This window comes from Callospermophilus lateralis, unplaced genomic scaffold (assembly GCF_048772815.1).
Source record: "Callospermophilus lateralis isolate mCalLat2 unplaced genomic scaffold, mCalLat2.hap1 Scaffold_66, whole genome shotgun sequence".
Classification (NCBI taxonomy): domain Eukaryota; kingdom Metazoa; phylum Chordata; class Mammalia; order Rodentia; family Sciuridae; genus Callospermophilus; species Callospermophilus lateralis.
Genome location: NW_027514882.1, coordinates 5,825,409 through 5,842,964, shown reverse-complemented (window position 1 = coordinate 5,842,964; position 17,556 = coordinate 5,825,409). Strand labels below are relative to the sequence as shown.

The 17,556-nt window shown below is 39.7% G+C and overlaps 1 pseudogene; it reads left to right on the top strand.

Annotated features, from left to right (window-relative positions):
* LOC143389830 (uncharacterized) overlaps positions 1-17,556 on the top strand; it is a 192,430-nt pseudogene that overhangs the window by 105,819 nt on the left and 69,055 nt on the right.

Here is a 17,556-nt window from a genome sequence, read left to right as displayed (position 1 = left end):
ATTAAAAAAAAAGAAAGAAAGAAAGAAAGAAAAAAGGAAAGAAAAAGAAGGGGAAAATTAGGATTACCCAGAAATGGTATCTCAGGATTCTAATGGTACACAATAGATTCTAAATTATTTTCCTCCAATATTTCCCTTTACCCTTAACTCACAATCTTCCTTCTCTGACTCTGTTATCACTGGAACCAGAAGCTGGATGGTCAGGAAACTTGTCTTTGTACAGGATTTTAGAACTGGATCCAGCCTCAAAGGTTATCTCATGGAGCCTTTTGGTCAGCAAAAGTTGGAAAGACCCTGAATCTGCATCCACGTCTTGCCCATGACTTGACTTATAAATATGTTGGCCTTGGATCCAAGTCCAGATTAATTTTTGTCTCAAAGACTGACAACCTTTACACAATAAATGAATGAATTTTAGTACATATATTGTATATTTTGGTGGGGTAGACGAACTCCTGAATAAGGACTTTGTTATATGTTTCTGTTGTTAAACGAACATTTTATAACGCCATATAGTATGTTCTATCAACTTGCTTAATTGGGCTTGACAGTTGGGTTTTCGCTCTTAAACAGTTCTATCACCCTCCTAATTAAAATCCAGTATATGGTGCTATGTCTTTTAAATTGATGACCATGACTCACTGAGTTGAGATGGTCTAATTAATTTTCAACCCTTAATGAATTCTAACTCTCTTCACCTTTGATTCCTTCACTACAAAAGTCTTTGAGGTATAGACAGCAAACATTTAATATGCTCTGAAAATGTATCTTTTCAATTTAAGAAAATTCCTTTATTGCCATGTAATTGGGCAGGTAAAATGCTTTTTGCTTTGTTTAATAAAGTGCATGATGAAAACCTGGGACTGGGATTTCATCTGAATACTAATTTTACCAAGTACCTTGGTTTGATAATTGATCTTGGATACATAGGGGTGATTTTTTTTTTTTCATCATTTTATTTTTTGTAAGACTAGATCTCTCAATTTGGTATCCTATGAGGTTTTTCATGCTAGGTATGAGACAAGAAATCATTACTTAGTGCAAGAGCAAAGTTGTTGACAAGAAATACTCTTGTAGTAAGCAGTAAATTGTTAATTACACTACTGATATCTTACATACAGTCTTTCAGTTTTTAACCACAACTTGGGGTTTTGAGACCTTAAGCAATTTTCCCATCCTTACGCTGGTACAGAACATTTGGATTCAGATTTGGGTAATTCTGCCCAAAGTCCTGTGTAACCACTAACTTGATTCACCACCCCAAGAGAGAGCTTGTGTTTTCCCCATCAGCTCCCTTGCTAAAGGGAAATTAGGAAAAGAAAGGGTTGGATGTGGTTCAGGTGATAGCAGGAGGATCATTTAGAACTTGGATGAATATAGAACTTTTAATTCTGTGAGTCTGTCCATTTTATTTGGAAATCCAAAGAGCTTCTTGGTGTTAGAAATTTCAAATTAAAATTAAAAAAATTATGGAGCAATCATCCTGAAAAATTACCAGAGTCTGTTGTAGCTTTAGAGTCATACTTGTGTGTGCTTTCTTTTTTTTTAAATATTTTTTTAGTTGTAGGTGGACACAATACCTTTATTTTATTTATGTGGTACTGAGGAATGAATCAAGGGCCTCATACAAGTGAGACGAATGCTCTACCGCTGAGTCCCAGCTCCAGCCCTTGTGTGTGATTTTAATTTCACTTTATAATTTTAGGGGGAAAAAACTAGATGGGTTTGTGAAAGAATTTCATATCCTATGCTACCTATATTTTGATAAACTAGAAAGTTTACCAGTAATCCTTGTATTGAAAGCTTTTAGCATAACAGTTGTATATATATATATATATATATATACATTTACATATTAGATACATCCAGGATGGAGGTAGGGAATTTGGGGACAGAGGGAATAAATTAGATTATTGGAGAATAGAGCAATCACTTTTACCTCCCTTCCAGAGAATATAGTTGGGCTCCACTTAGCTGTAGAAAAAAATTGTTGCTTTATATCCACGTGCACATACACACACACATACACGTTTATTTATCCAATTAGAATGTGACGTTTTACATGCTCAGAATTACTGAATCTTTGCTGTGTGTCAGATTACAGGACATATTGAAAGGAGAGTAATCACACCTGCATGTTGGTATTATTTTGGTTGTGCAAGTATTCTTCATATTAACTTGCCATGGGGAGGTGTTGTCTGATGCCTTTTGCAATTTGTTATCAAATTAATCTTTTCCAAATGGCTTCATGCAACATTACACATGCAAAAATCTAACCACTACATAACATTTAGCTTCACTATTCAAATGGATAGCAACCTGGAAATATAGCTGGCTAACAGGAAAGTCACACATTCCATTTCTGGTTCTAGAAAGGCTCCAGCAGCACAGTGGTGGTATTAACATAAATAAACTGCTCCCTTCCGTAGGTGGTTATGTCTGGGTGCTTCTATTTGGCTTTGGTGAGAGTCATCTTTTTGAAATGTGGCAAATCCAGAACAGGAAATAATGTGAACAGAACCTATTGGTGGAGTTTTCTTTTGGAGTTAACAAATTATGTGACTTTTCACTGAAAGCCTGCCAGAATCCTGCATAGCTAATTGGAGAACTTTACTTTCTCTCTATTTTTAAATTATAAAAATAATATAACCAAATTATCAAAAGTAGAACAGTTAGAGGGTTGAAAAAGTCATTTGGTTGTAATTTCCTTTTTTTTTAAAGAGAGAGTGAATTTTTTAATATTTATTTTTGAGTTTTTGGCGGACACACTATCTCTGTTTGTATGTGGTGCTGAGGTTCGAACCCGGGCCGCACGCATGCCAGGCGAGCGCGCTACCCCTTGAGCCACATCCCCAGCCCCTTCCTTTTCTTAATGATGGAAGTAAACAATTCTGTGGGCACTAGGCTTGGCTGGCCTTGGCAGGTGATGGAGGCTGGGGAAGGCCTCTAGTTGAGAGGGGTATGGCCTGAAGAGTAGGGACACCTGCTGGGATTTCCTGGTGAAAGAGGAGCAGCAGGGGAGATCTCTGCTAGGCTTGCACCTCTGACCATAGCAGCTCCAGGATAACTTCCTTCCTAGGCAGCACCCCTTGCAGGATGCCACCTCCTGTCAGGCCCAGGGCCACTCTTTCCTCCCTTTGTCACTCCAGTCCGACTTTTGTGCTCTTCTGGTGCCTTAACATCCCAGTTTTGCTGACTTCACACCACAAATTAAAGCAAGTTAAGGTCTCTTCATTTTTGCCATTGAGGGTAATTTCTATTCCCTGCTGGGATCTTGGCTGGCACACAGGCATGTCACAGAGATAAAAGGTAGATTTGGGTTGCAGAGAGGAGTTGAATTATAGTCCGGTCATACATTTCTATGTGTGTATGTATACATGCATGCATATATGACAGCTGTGTGTCAGTGTGCCAAATGCTCAAAAGTGGCAGCCACCTTCGTCAAGTTCAGGAAAAATCTGTTGGATTTTGTGCTGTCCCCTTTGCTTAGTGCTAGGGTGAGGTTGGAGCAGAGATTCACAAATAGGAATAAGATGGGCATGACCTGTGGGGAGCTTCCAGGCCAGAGAATTGAGACATACACATGGTCTCTTGGATGGGATGGGATAATGCATAGATAAAAAATATTTTTGGGTTTAGGAAGAGTTGGTTCTGTAGCATATTAGCAGGGAGTAAATACCATCTTTGTTTACTGTGAGCTTGATTTAGGAGGTTTAACAGGATTGTCCCCACCTTCCCTCCTGAGACAGTGATGATAGCATGGGCAGGAAGGCAGCTGTGCATCAGGGGAGGGAGATGGGCTTGTTTTCAAGGTGCCAAGTCTGCCCTTTCTCTTTGGGACTTGAAAATACTTGCCAATACATTAGATCATGAGAAAGGTGTGACCCCTGCTGGCCCTAGAGCCTTCAGCTTTGTAAGCAGAGAGACTCAAAAGAGGCCAGGCCATTATCTGTCTCCCCTGCGGGTTCCTTTTTGTGTGGGAGACCTTTCTCTATGAAAAAGAAAGCCTTGGCCTCTCAGAGGCATTGGTCTGATTGGTAAGGAATCCTGCTGGGCCATTTGCACAAGGTTAAAATTCTTACTGCCACTTAGTGTGTGGCCCTTTTGTGTTGGAGAAGCTTATTTTGCAAGCTAAAAGTAGGCCAGGTGGGACCAAGCCCTTGCAACTGGGGATGCAGGTTTTTCCCAGTCATAGCTGCAACAGGCCCTATTGGCATTTTTATTTTCCTTATTTAGTGAGAAATACAGCAGGATCAGGCTTTTCTGAGGATTAAAACCACACTGTAGAATTTCACAGGCAGGTCACTATCCATAACCTCATTTTTTAGCATCTTTTCCTCTACAATCTCCAGGAGTTTTCAAAATCCACATATCCCCTCTATTCTTCCTCTGTGTTCCCTGTGCCTCCTCTCCCCACTGCTGCCCTTTCCTCAGGGTCTTGTTCTTGGAGACCTTCTATAGCCCACCACCCTGAATCTCCTCCCTTGATCGGTCAGCATTCTTCCTCTGGTTCTCACCTCACTGTGCTCACTGAGATTTTTGTTTCCTATGCTGTCTTCCATGTGCTTGCCCACTTCTTATGCACAGGCATGCCCCAGGGCCTCCTTCCTGCTCCTCTTTGGAAAACTCCTCCATCCCCCACTCAACACTGTGTGGGAGGATCCCAGGACCCCCCATGAGCCTGGAGACTCTCCTGGAGGCCAAGCCTGAAAGGAAAGTGAGAGAATAAGAGACGAGGGGGTGAGGTGGCCTAGGTCCTTCATTTCTTACCCACCCCGTCTCTCGCTTTCTCATTTTCCTTTTATTTTTGGTGCCAAAACCTGGAATCGAGTTCCCTGGCCTGCCTGCTCCCCTCTTTGAGGGTCACTGAGCATCCCCAGACCCCAACCTGGATCCCATGTTGGAAGCAGGCCCTCCATTCTGTGGAACGCCCTCCCCCCACCATTGCAGGTAAGGTCTGGGAATGCTACAGAGTCTTGACTTCTGAGGGCAATCAGGGAACTACTCCTGGTGAGACTGAACCCCAGCCTTGTGTTACTCTATCTCTTCTCTATGCAGCTCCAGCACTAAGCACACAAATGCCTCTATGGGCTCCTGCCCTGATGCTTACCCAGTGGTGGAGACAACTCCCCTGAGTTGTCTATCATCAACTGCCCTCAAACAGGTGATGATAGAGACTGGCGAGGACCCATCTCTAAACTCACCTCCCTCCTCTCATCATGGGTGGTTCCTGGTCATTCCCTCCCATAATCCCCTAGGTGGCCTCCTGACTAACCTAGGGTTTCTTTCTCTCAACCGGGACCTAAAGCTCCCAAAACTTATCCACTTGTGCAATCAGATCTGGCCTCAATATCCTTTGGATAATGACTCTAGATGGACGCCTAAAGGCACTCTAATCCTGTTAATTAATTATCTTCCCATTTGACCTTCAGGTGATTTCTTCATCCAAATTTGTGAGGTTTCTTTTTGTTTGTTTGTTATTTTTGGTAGTTGTGTATGGACAGCATGCCTTTATTTCATTTGCTTATTTTTATGTGGTGCTGAAGATTGAACCCAGTGCCTCACACATGCTAAGCAAATGCTCTGCCACTGAGCTATAGCCCCAGCCTCTTTTGTTGTGTGTGTGTGTGTGTTTGGTGCAAGAAAGGACACCAAAAGACAAGAACTAAGTAAGAGAAAGTGACGAATGAACACATCTTCCTAAATTTTTGGATTTGTCTGTGCCATGGTCCTGTTTTACTCTTAATGCTTGGGCATTTTATTTTTCTATAAATTCATGCTTTGCAGATCTTTCATCACCTACTCTTTCTTAGGATATCAGGATCTGCTGTGTCACTGGTAATACAGGTTTCATTTCTTCCTAATTAGTGTCTTGATTTACCAGTGTTTTCATAAAATTTTACTCTAAATTATTAGAAACATAATTAAAAATACAATCTGCTGAGTGGAAACTGGAGACTCTGGAATGTAGGCCACATGATCAATGATGGCAAGCTCTGCACTGTGGGTCCCTTTTCAAAGTTTACCCTGGGTCCCTTCGCTTCCTGGGCCCCAGTATGGAGGTAGAGCTGCAGCTTCATCCCAAGAATAATGGCTAAATTGGAGCTAAAAGACATTCAAAGTTTTGCAGAATGAAAGGACACAAGCCTTAAAAAAAGTGAAATATGAAAATAGAAGGGAGACCAGTAGAGTAGGGGGCAGGAGGAAGGGAGGGCCTGGAGAAGTAATGAAATCTACCAAACTGTGCTATGTTCATGTGTGAATATATCATTAGGAATGCACGAACTAAAATAGTAACTATAGAAGGGAGATCAGTAATAGTAGAGTAAGTGGGAGAGTAGGGTAGAGGGCATGGGAAGGTACTAAGGAATGAGATTGATCAATTATGTGCATGTATGAATATGGAATAATGGATTTCACTACTATGTATAATTTTAATGCACAAATGAAAAAAATTAAAAACCCAGTAAAATATTCCAACTAAAACTCTATCTAAATGTTTTGGGAAATGGAATTCTCTGATTATTTGAATAATGGTTTTGATTCCATCATCATCATATTCAATACTAGAACAGTGTAGACCTCTGGGCATCACATCTATTCCCACACACCATCAGGAGCTGTCGATTGGTCTTCATCTGTTCACATCAGCTGGTGATATTTTGCGCTGGATAATTCTTTGTTGGGGCTGTCATGATCCTTGTAGGACATTTAACAGGAAAGCTGGCCTCTACTCATTAGATATTAGCTGTCATCTTCTCTCCCCATGACAACTAACAATGTCTCAGACTTTGCCAAATGCGCCCTGGGGTAGGGGGGCTAAAGTGTCCCCAGTAGATAAACCTTGATTTATACCTTTGTAGTAGTACAACTTAAATTTCACCTTCTAGACTTTCATCCGTCAGCTTTTTATTATTATTATTATTATTATTATTATTATTATTATTATTATTATTTTACATGTATTTCAAATTAGAATGGAAACATTGTCCTCATTTAGGTTTTTCTAGTTGCTGGATTACATACACAATGAGAATCTGTTCTGTAGAGAAATGACTAGTCCTCTGTAGTCATGTATTTCTGTGGCTCTCTGTGCATGGTGTCATGATGATGTTGTCCCAGGAAGACTGAATCTCTGTTTCCTCTGACCATTTAAATAATCTCCTTAATTTTCTTTCAGGCTGATTGAGCTTGAAGGAATCACAAATTGCTTAGAGGTTAGACAGGGTGTGAAAGGTCCCTGGTGGCCAGTCCAGCAGCTTTGCTTGTGGGGCCTGGATGTCTGGGGCATGTTGCATCTTTGCGGACTCAGCACGGCATTATGCTTCTGGGTAACCATGTATATTTTAAAAGGGATGAATATAAATATCATCTAAATGTCATATAAAATCTCCTCCATGATAACAATAATTTTTCAATCCATTTTGAAGATTATTGGTTCTTTGCAAGGCTGTACAGGCTTCCTTCCTGAGAATTCATTTTAGATCACTAAGCTCTTAAGGGTGTATAATAAGCTTATAGTCCTCTGTTCTCAGACAGTCTGCCCTGGGGGGCGGGGGGGAGACAGCAACATGTGCTAGGATGGGCATATGACTGGAAGTCAGGACAGGAGGATTCTTGCCCTGGTTTTGGACACATTGATGACCAGGCTTCCGTCAAGTAGCTTCCCTCTCTGGACCATTTCTTTTTCTTTTACATAAGGCTGTTGGATTAGATAGACCATCTCTAAGGACTCTTCCAGCTTTAAGTGAAAATGTATGATTTTAATTAAAGTGGTAATTAACTGGGTATTTTAAAATATAGTAGAGTTGAGACTTTTTTTTTTCCTAAAAGGATGGATAGTGGAAGGATATTAAAAATTATATTTATTCCATCCGTGAAACATTCAAGCAATGGATGTAATTAATTAATGTTGCCATGGAAAATTTGTGGACTGAGAAGAGTCATTTTTGCATCTCCATTCCTTTTAGTCTATGCCTCTGAAGTGAACTGACTTCTCTGGAAGATATATCTAGGAGTGACAATGTGATTTTCTCTCTGTGAATCTGGACACCTGAGTGCCAGTTCTTGCCTTACTATGTGATTTTTGGATAAGTTGCTTCTGTCTCAGGGTTCCATTCTCTTTTTAATGAGAGGAGTTAGCTGTGATCCTGTGCAGAGAAGGCTAATGGAGCAGGCTGGAGATTGCCTATCCTAAAAGTGCTTGCATGCTTTATTGGCTATTGGTAGTGTTTGGGAGCTTGGCTAGTAAAGAGTTGCCTACACAGAAAATAAATTTTCTCCAAATAAAAGTGGCTTACTGTGCCTAAACTGTTTGTGCAACCCATGTGGTTTATGTGCAACACGTGCTTTCCTCCTGGGAGTTTGGAGTTTTGGTAGGTACTAGGTGGAGGGTACCTATGTAAAAGGGTCCCTAAAATCCCTGATCACTAAAGTTTTGAACAAGTTGTTGTCATAACCTGTGGAGGAATTAAACCTGTCTTCTGTGACTCCTCTGGGAGAAGACTCTTGGATGCTTCCATTTGGTTTCCTCCAGACTTTGTCCATGGACCTCTCCCCTTTGCTCAATTTGCTCTATATCTTTTTGTTATAATGAATCTTAGCCATGGATATGACTATATGCCAAGTCTTGGGAGTCTTTCTGGTGACTCACAAAACTTGGGGGTGTTTTGCGAACTCCTGACGTAGATACTCTAGAACTTGCTGAAAATATATTTTGTAAGTAGAATTATTTGGATATTTTTTCCAAAGGAGAAATCATTTCAGTATCTTGGACTTTTGTCCCCCTTACAGTGGTAGGAAAGAAGGGTCATGGAAGAGGCAAATGGTGGTGAGATAGCAGAAGTACTCCTGTGCTATGGTCAAACCACAGCCTAGTTGGCCTTTAGGGATGAACTTTTTATTGTGAGAAAGGGTCAAAACAAAGTGAGGTTAACTAGGCAATACCATTTCAGCCATCATCCCGTTAGCTGTAGATTTTACATATTGGTGGTGTGTCTATGCCTTTGAATTGGATGTAATTGGATTTTTAAGACTGATCCTGTGTCTATAATTTGAAGGGAGCTTATTTGAAGAAACCGTCATGTGAATTGGTTCTTAATTTATCTTTGGATGATGCCAAGATGAGAGGGGAGTAGTATGAGTCTGAGCATCAGGCGCTCTGATTGAAAGAGATGTAAGTATGTTGTAGCAGTTGAGAGTTCCAGGATAAGCGGTGAAAGTCCCTCGTCTTAGCATAAGCAAAATAAATGAGAATGTATTACAGAATAGAATTGGCCATATCCATGAGATCAAATGATATCAGAGTTCAGTTCTCACTCCCTCCTTCCTTTCCTCTCTTTTCTTCTTTCTTCTGTGTCAGCATCATTCTTAGACAGGCTTTCTACATGAGTGGCCTTGAATTGTCCCCCAAAAAAGTCTCCCATATATCAGGAGAAGAAAAACTTTTTCTGTCCCATCATTTCTCTCATTCTCTGAAAAAAAAAAAGATTCTGATTGTCTAGTCACTGTGTCCAGGGGGTGGGATATGCTGCAGTCAGGTCATGTACTTTCCTCTAATGGAGGAGGATGGGGTCATTTTAGCTACTGAGAAGGACTAGTCCCTGCCTCAAAGAAGAAGAATTTTAAAAAAGGAGTGGGGAACTTCTTTTACCAGAAAAAGGAAGGAAGAATGAATGAAAAAAGATGCTTAATGACTGTCCACTCTCTGCATATATGTGCTTCACAGTTAAGGATTACCTGGCGTTGAAGTTGAGAGTCATGGTACCTATTGCATGGTGGTGATTGATAGATATCTCTGAGAACTATCTTTGAGGATAGAAATAGATCAGCCTTATTTTGATATTGGATAGTAATTGTAGCAGGGGTTTTGATGTGGACCAGGGAATGAGGGTAGGTTGTGAGGCTTAATGAATTTTCACAAAGTGAGCTTTTCTGTGTAACCACACTCACACTCACTCATCTTCCCACCTGACAAGTCCTTCTCATGTCCTCTGCAAGTCACTGTCCCACTCCAGAGGTAACCACTGTCCTGATTACTGCCATCATATTTCTCTTATATATTGCTTGTATGTCTTCGATCTTTACCCAAATATTTCATAGGAATGCTTTTGTTTTTCTCTTTGTTTCTGGTTTGTCATTATTCATTCTTCTTACAAGGATGGTATACAGTGGGTTCTTTTTTGCTACATTTCTGCAGGTAAATCTTTGACAGAATTCTAATTCTGAAGATAAGGAAGTTGCTGTGATTGAAATGAAATGGGGCCAGGATGGGAAGACTTAAATCTACAGGGTCTAAGAAACTCTTTTTGAAGAGCCATGAGGTAGATGCTTCAACCATGGCAGAGAGTTTGCAGACTTTCAATTTTCTGACCTGATACCTAGTTATGAGTTATTTATTAGTGCTGAGTGGAAATAGAACTAGTGCTACTAAGGAAGAATTATTGTCAATGGATCAAGAAAAACCATGACTCTCTTTATTTTCCTTTGGAGCATCAATACGGATTCATCTTTGATTTATAACTCAGTATCATTGGGAAATTGTCCTGGCTCATGTAAAATGCCCCAAACACAGCTCTTTAGCTATAAAATCCTATTAGAATTCAGTCTGGGTTATTTGACAAAGTGACATCATAGAGTATCTATAATTTCACTTTTGTGAATTTCATGCTTGCTCTTGTAACTGATTCCCCAGGCTTCTCTTGTGATATTGGGTTGGTCATTTGATGGATCTGGTGATGTCTTTTCTTTGTCGTTGTATTCTTCTCACTTTAGAGTATACATAGGATATATGGATAGGTAATGCATTTGTTGATTTGGAAACCATACTTCAGATTTCTTTCTTTAATTCCCATTTTTACTTCCGTATAATCTATAAGGACTCATGCTCAAGTTAATGAAAGCTGACAGTATACTTGAAATAAAATAAATCTAGGTTACCTTAAAATACACCCATTGACATGATTTCAAATAAATTGAGGCATATTTGTTGAGAAAATTATTTTAGTTATAGTATAAATTTTATTTGAGTCTAGTTTTATATTTTTATCTAGAATAATCCTAAGATTGTGCAGTTAACTGCTTAGGATGTGATGGCAAATTTGAAAAAAAGAGACCACATAGGTTTTCAACACCTAATAAAAGAGATAATGTAGCCAAATGGAGATCTGACCTTCCTAGTCACTGCAGAATATTGTCTGGGTTTTATATCTCCTCATCAAATGTCCTGGACAGTAATATAATTGAAAATATTTGCATTTGTCCCTCTCTCTCCTCCTCCTTGATTCTCCACTAACATTGTCCTCAACTAGGAAGAAAAGTTTTATTGCAAAAGGAGAAAGGTGTTCTCCTAGGGATTTTAATTTTGGGAAATTCCTGACTATTTTAATTTTACTTTGTGGATATTGAAAAACATATTTGATTTGTAATCCTATAAATTGATAGCAGACCTAGGTAGTCTAAGATGTCAGCCACTTAAATCCCTATCTGTACAAGCTATTTTTGGCCAAATAAAATTTGTCTGTGTTGGCAAGCAACTCCATAGAAGCTGATTGCCGGTGCCCTGACCCATGGTTAGGCTGCTTTATTTGGTTGTGGTGCATGGACTTGTATTTTCACCTTGGAAATCCATGCAGGTACATGTACAACATACACAGGAAGAGAATCCAAAGCATACAATAGGTTATGAAGTGGAATGAGAACATCCTTTCAACCTTGCACTCTTATTCCCTTTCCTTTAAAGTAATCATCACCCCCAGTTTTTTTTTTGTAGCTTCTCTAAAATTTTATTTATATAATTTTATTTCCATGAACACCCATGTACCCACACATATGAGCTTTGACAATTACTAATGATCTTGCTTTGCTCACTTACTATATTTTGCGCATTACACATCTATCTTTTTCAAGAGCTTAATAACCTCTGAGGTATGGATATGTACTACTTCATTAAAGCACTGCCTTTATCAATGGAGTGATTTAATATTTTGCTTTTATGTATCTATAATAAACATACTTGAATGTTTCTTTTGGCATCTGTGCCAACACAAGTACAGAATATATTTCTTAAAGTATAATTGCTGAGTGCAAAGAATGTGTATGCTACATTTTGATAAATATTTCTAATTTGTCTTATGAAGAGATTTCTCTACAGAAAAGATACTGCATCCCCATACTTTCACCAACACTCAGCATTTAAAATTTCCTTTTATTTCTACTGTTGTCATAGGTAGAAATGGAATTAATCTTCTTCTTTATTCAATTTGCCATCTGTTTCTTGACTTTTAATGAAATTACCAAAAAAGTCTAAGAGCTTTATAAAAAATAATTTGCACATATCATATAAAAAATTAAAGACCCAGAGAAGAGTCACAGATCAAAATTGTGAAGCTTAATAAATCTTCATACACTAAAAATAGCTGTGAAGTCATCATTCAAACTCACTTATGTTCCTACCTGAGAAACTCTTCCCATGTCTCACAGATTGGGAGTGACATTTTGCTTATGTTCCACACCTTGGCTTGCCTGGCCCTCCACCACACTCCCCTGAACTGTTCAGGTCATTAGCTCCCTGACTGTGGAGGCCATTTGACTAGGAAGATGGATTTTAGAAACTTAGATGTGATGAAGATGTGTATGGTAATGTACTTTCCTATCAGCCAGAAGCATTCAGGAAGCGCACAGTGCACCTACTCCCGGAGGCCCATCAAAATTCTGATTTTTGCTATTTTTATTTTAGACCTCGGGTTGTATTGTTATGAGTTGGATAACTTTTTTTCCTGCAAATAAAACTATTTTTTTCCAATTTGAATGGTCAAATATGATGGCTATAGGAAATTTGGAAAATACAAAAAGTAGAAAAGAAAAGCATCTATTCAAACCTTTCTATCTAAGATTACCCACTGTTATCATTTGAGGGAATTTCCTGCCCCCTGGTTTTCGGTGCATTTTTAAGGCACAGCTGTAGATTTAGTTATATCACATCATTTTGTATCTTATCCTAATAATCTCCCATAACTGCCTTTCTGTTCTCTTTCATCTTAGAGCACCTGACAAGTCAGAGGTCATGAGGGCTATCTCAGGGTCTTTGCATTATCTTTCCATTATCTGCAAGGTTCTTTCTCTAGATAACTACATGGCTGACTCCCTTCTCCTTTGTCTTTGCTTAAATTTCAGCAAAGCTTCTTCTGATCTCCTCGCTCAGTTTTCACCTGCACTAGCCAGAATTCCCTGTCCCAAAAGACCCATCATTTCCCATAGCAACCTGGAAGTATGGCACCCAACATACTACCTGTCTGTTTATTATCAACTTCATTATTTTGCTGAATATGCCACTATAAGCATTAACTTTTGTATACAATTTAAGCTATGTGTAGCCCATTCTTTGAATAGACCATACATGAACCATTGCCATACTGCTGGATATTTACATCATATCTAGCGTTTTGCTATTATAAATCATATGAACCTGCTATGAATATTTTGAATATAAAGCATTTTTTAGGCATTAAAAGAAATTCTTGGACATGGGATTATTAGGTCAAATTATATTGTATTAAGATTCATTTGGCTGCAAGTCATAGAAACTCAACAACTGGCTTAATAAAATGAAATAATCATTGGATGATGTATTTGAGGAATTATTGAGTGAGGCTATTTGAGGAATAGAGGGTTAGATTTCCAACAAGGCTGATTGCAGAGGTTCAGTTGATGTCCTTGGGGCTTTCATCTGTCTCTGATCTTTAATTTCCTTTTCCTCTGTGTTGGTTTCATTCTGAGGCAGTCTTTACCCATTTATGTCAAATTCACCACCTATGGCTCTTGGTTTTGTCTTATAAGCTATGTAATTGTCTCTTAGTCATCCTCTTCCCAAAATTTTTGACAAACTTGGGAGAGATTCTTATTGCCTCAAATCAAATTTAGACAGCTTTGAATCATTCAATTTGTACATGGGACAAGTTAATGGGATATACCAGAGTGGGCAAAATGTCGTCCTATCCATATCACTTCGAGTAGGGCGGGTGCAGGTCCCCAGATGAGAATTGCTATGCTCCCACCAGGAGAAGGATTGGATGTTGGGCAGGGCACCAAAAATTATAACTATGAACATTTAAAAGACTCTGAGTAAAAAGGAAAAGCTGGGATGGCTGGGAATGGTGACACACCCCTGTAATCCCAGCAGCTAGGGAGACAATGCAGGAGGATTGCAAGTTCAAGGCCAGCTTCAGCAACTGAGTTAGGCCCTGTCTCAAAATGAAAAATAATAAGGGCTGGGGATTTGGTGCCCCTGGGTTCAATCCCTGATACCAAAGTGAGAAGCGGAAAGGGAGGGGAAGAGAAAGGACCCCAATGCATGGTAAGAATGTATTTATATTTTTGTAATTCCAGCCTAACAATGGCAAAGCTGCAGAGGAGGAAGCCCAGGCCACAGCTCGCTGGGGAATTGAATGAGGTTCCCCAACCTATAATAGCATGCCTTGTATGCTCTTGGTGGTCACTAGCCTAAGTGCATGTTCAAATTATGAGGCATGGAGACAGGTTCTATTGTGAATATCAAAAACATTCTTGGAGATTCCTCTAAGGAATTCTGGCAATAGTACTATCCAGATAAAGATAGGTTGCTGATATCAAGGGCTTCATTCCAGAACAGCTGCAGGGTGTATTAAACAGGACCTGGACCTATATAGTGAAGGCCTTGGTGATATCATTATCACTTCTGTGGGCTCTGTGGGCCCTATCTTGATAAGAACAGCCTTCACTGGAGAACTCTGCTTCACTGTTTCCTGGTTTCCCTTCTCTTTGTTGACCTTGCCAGTTTGCAGCATTATTATTTAAGGTTGACAGGTCCCATGTCTGTCGTCCACTGTTGAACCTAACACCTGCCTTATGGGCAATGTTGAACTTTGTTGGCCCCATGGTGGCTTTTGGCTATGCTCAGTCATATGTGCCTTGGGTGATCTTCCTGGCCCAGGTGAAACTCATTTGTAGCATGTGGGAAGCTGGAAATATCTCAGCACCCCATGGGGGTGGGGATATAGTTCAATTGTACAGCACTTAACTAGCATACAAGAGGCCCTGGATATGAGCCCCCAGCACTGCTCCCCAACAACAACAACAACAAAAACAAAATGCCCCATGGATTACCCTGCAGTCTTACAGAACAGAACTGTTTAAATCAATCTGACTTTGTTTGTCTGTTGAGATTATTTATAACCCAGAATTAGGATATATTGTGATGAATTGTGGAGCAAAGAAAATGAAGTTATTACTTGATACTCTTCATAAATTCTTCAAAGGCCATCTGAACTCTTCAATTTGAATCCTGTGCTAATGACTATTTGCTGTTATTTAACAGCAAACCTGGGGACCTGGCCACATGGGGAAGTCGTCAGAGCCAAGGCTGTGTGAAGGGCCCTTCAGTGTACTCTTGATTCCACATGCAATTTTTTGGCATTTCTCCTTTTCCATGTCATTAAAGAAATTAGATGGAGGCAATTTATAAGGAAATGATACATATCTTTTAAGGACTCTTGCATTTTCCATGATACACGGGGGACAGAGGAATATTAATATTCCATTGTGCTTCAGTTATCCATCTACTGGGCAGGTATAATTCTCACAGCAGAACTCTCCAGTATAATTTAGAGTGTTCAAAATCATGGACATTGAGCTCCCCTAGAGTCAAGGAGTTGGCTGTTTAGTGGCATGTCCTTTGATTTCTGATTTATGAAATAAGTTTCTTACATATTTCACTATAATTATGTAAGCGTCCACCTTTTTGAAATCTGTGGACTACTATATAAATGTCTAGTATAAACAAATTGCTCAGATACAGATATTTTAAAATCATGGCTTACCACTTACAAAACAGGTGATCTGTGATGACAGGTGAGGGGAGCTCTGTTTTATTTGTGTGTTGTCCTTGGTGCCCAGGCTGGAGAGCACAAGTGGAGACAGAGTGGGAGCTCTGGACTGACACCTCTCTTTGAATCCCATTTAGATAATGTCTGTGCAAGATCTTAGTAGGGATCTTTCTTATCAGTTGTGCTGACAAGAAAGCACAGCTGAGATGTTTTAAAAACAGACCATAAAGGGAAAACCCAAATACCCTCTATGACTTTTATGATGGAATTTTGTTCAGTTTAGTTAACAATGACTGAGCACTTACTGTAAGCCAGTTTCATAGGGCATTTCTCCCATGCTCAGGACAGTGCTGCCGGGGATCAGCTACCTCTTATACACATGTTGACAGGGTCCTGGAATTAATGCTCTTTGGGAAGGCCCAGTAGCCTTTTATACCACCCAACTACTGTCTTGTAGTACTGCATTGCTGAGAATGGCACTGCACAGATGGCTCTAGACCCTCCCTGAACTAGTAAGAGCAACAGCAGGAACACCAGGAGCTATTCCTGACAAAGACAGAAAGGTGAGGGGTTTAGTTGGTCGTTGTCCACTCATAGTTTGAGCCCTGGAGTGTGGCTGAGTTGCAGGGAGGACTAAGAAACATTAGGAACCCTAGTTTTAGTCTCCATTACTGATTGTACCCCAGGCTTGTCTTTCTGCTCCTCAGTCTTTTTATAGCAAACAAGGGTTGATGAAAGCTCCAGTGTTTAAAATTCAATTGTAACTACATAAATTGACCGACGAGGCTGTCTTGTAGTAGCAATCATTAAATCACAGAAAATGGAGTATGTTTGCTCCACTTTGGGTCCAGTGACCCCTTTGTGGCTGGGAGCAGGGGTACACAGCACAATGCTTAAGCAGTTGACTTTCTGGAGTCTGTTTTTGAGGGTTGGATGGCAAATAGATCCCCAGAAAGGGACATTGGGGTGAATGGAAGTCCATATAGGTGCTGACCTCTGTGCCTGCCTCCCACCTGTGCTCTCTTGCAATTCCTAGGCTCAGGATCCAGCTGCTTCCAAGCTTTACTGACCCAGAGGTGGTTGCATTCCTTGAAGGGTGGGCGTTGCTTGTTGAATATGGCTTTTGTTTTATGATCTGCCTTTATTGAGTCAAATTGAGGATAGTTTTTGAAGCTTGCCTCTGCTTTGACACAAAATATAATTAGACAAATGTGCCACCCAATTAACTTGTACCTCTAATTTTTGAATATGGATAAAATGTTTTAAGTAACTGCAGACATCTATTGTTTAATCTGAGATCACTTGTCACTTTAAAAAAAAAAACAGCTGTGTTGATATCTATTAAACTCCAGTGGGCAAAAAAAAATTTTTTTTGTATGTTAGCAATAATGTGCACATTAGATATCATTAGATCACTAGATAATAATTACCTTATTATGGGAGGAGTTTGGATGGTTGAAGTTTCACTTTGAAAGTTTAGCATATTTTCCAGTTCCCCAACACTACTTTCTAAATTCTCAAAGTCTCTGAAGTCATTTGATTGACAACTACTTAAGCACGCTTATCCTGAAGTTGGCTATTGGGTGCTTCTGAACATGCTGGGGAGGGAAGTTCTTGCAGGTAGAGTTTGGAAATCTTTCACTCTCAATTTTTTTTAAATTCTCAGATTTTTACAAGGACAGTTAATTTTTACTTT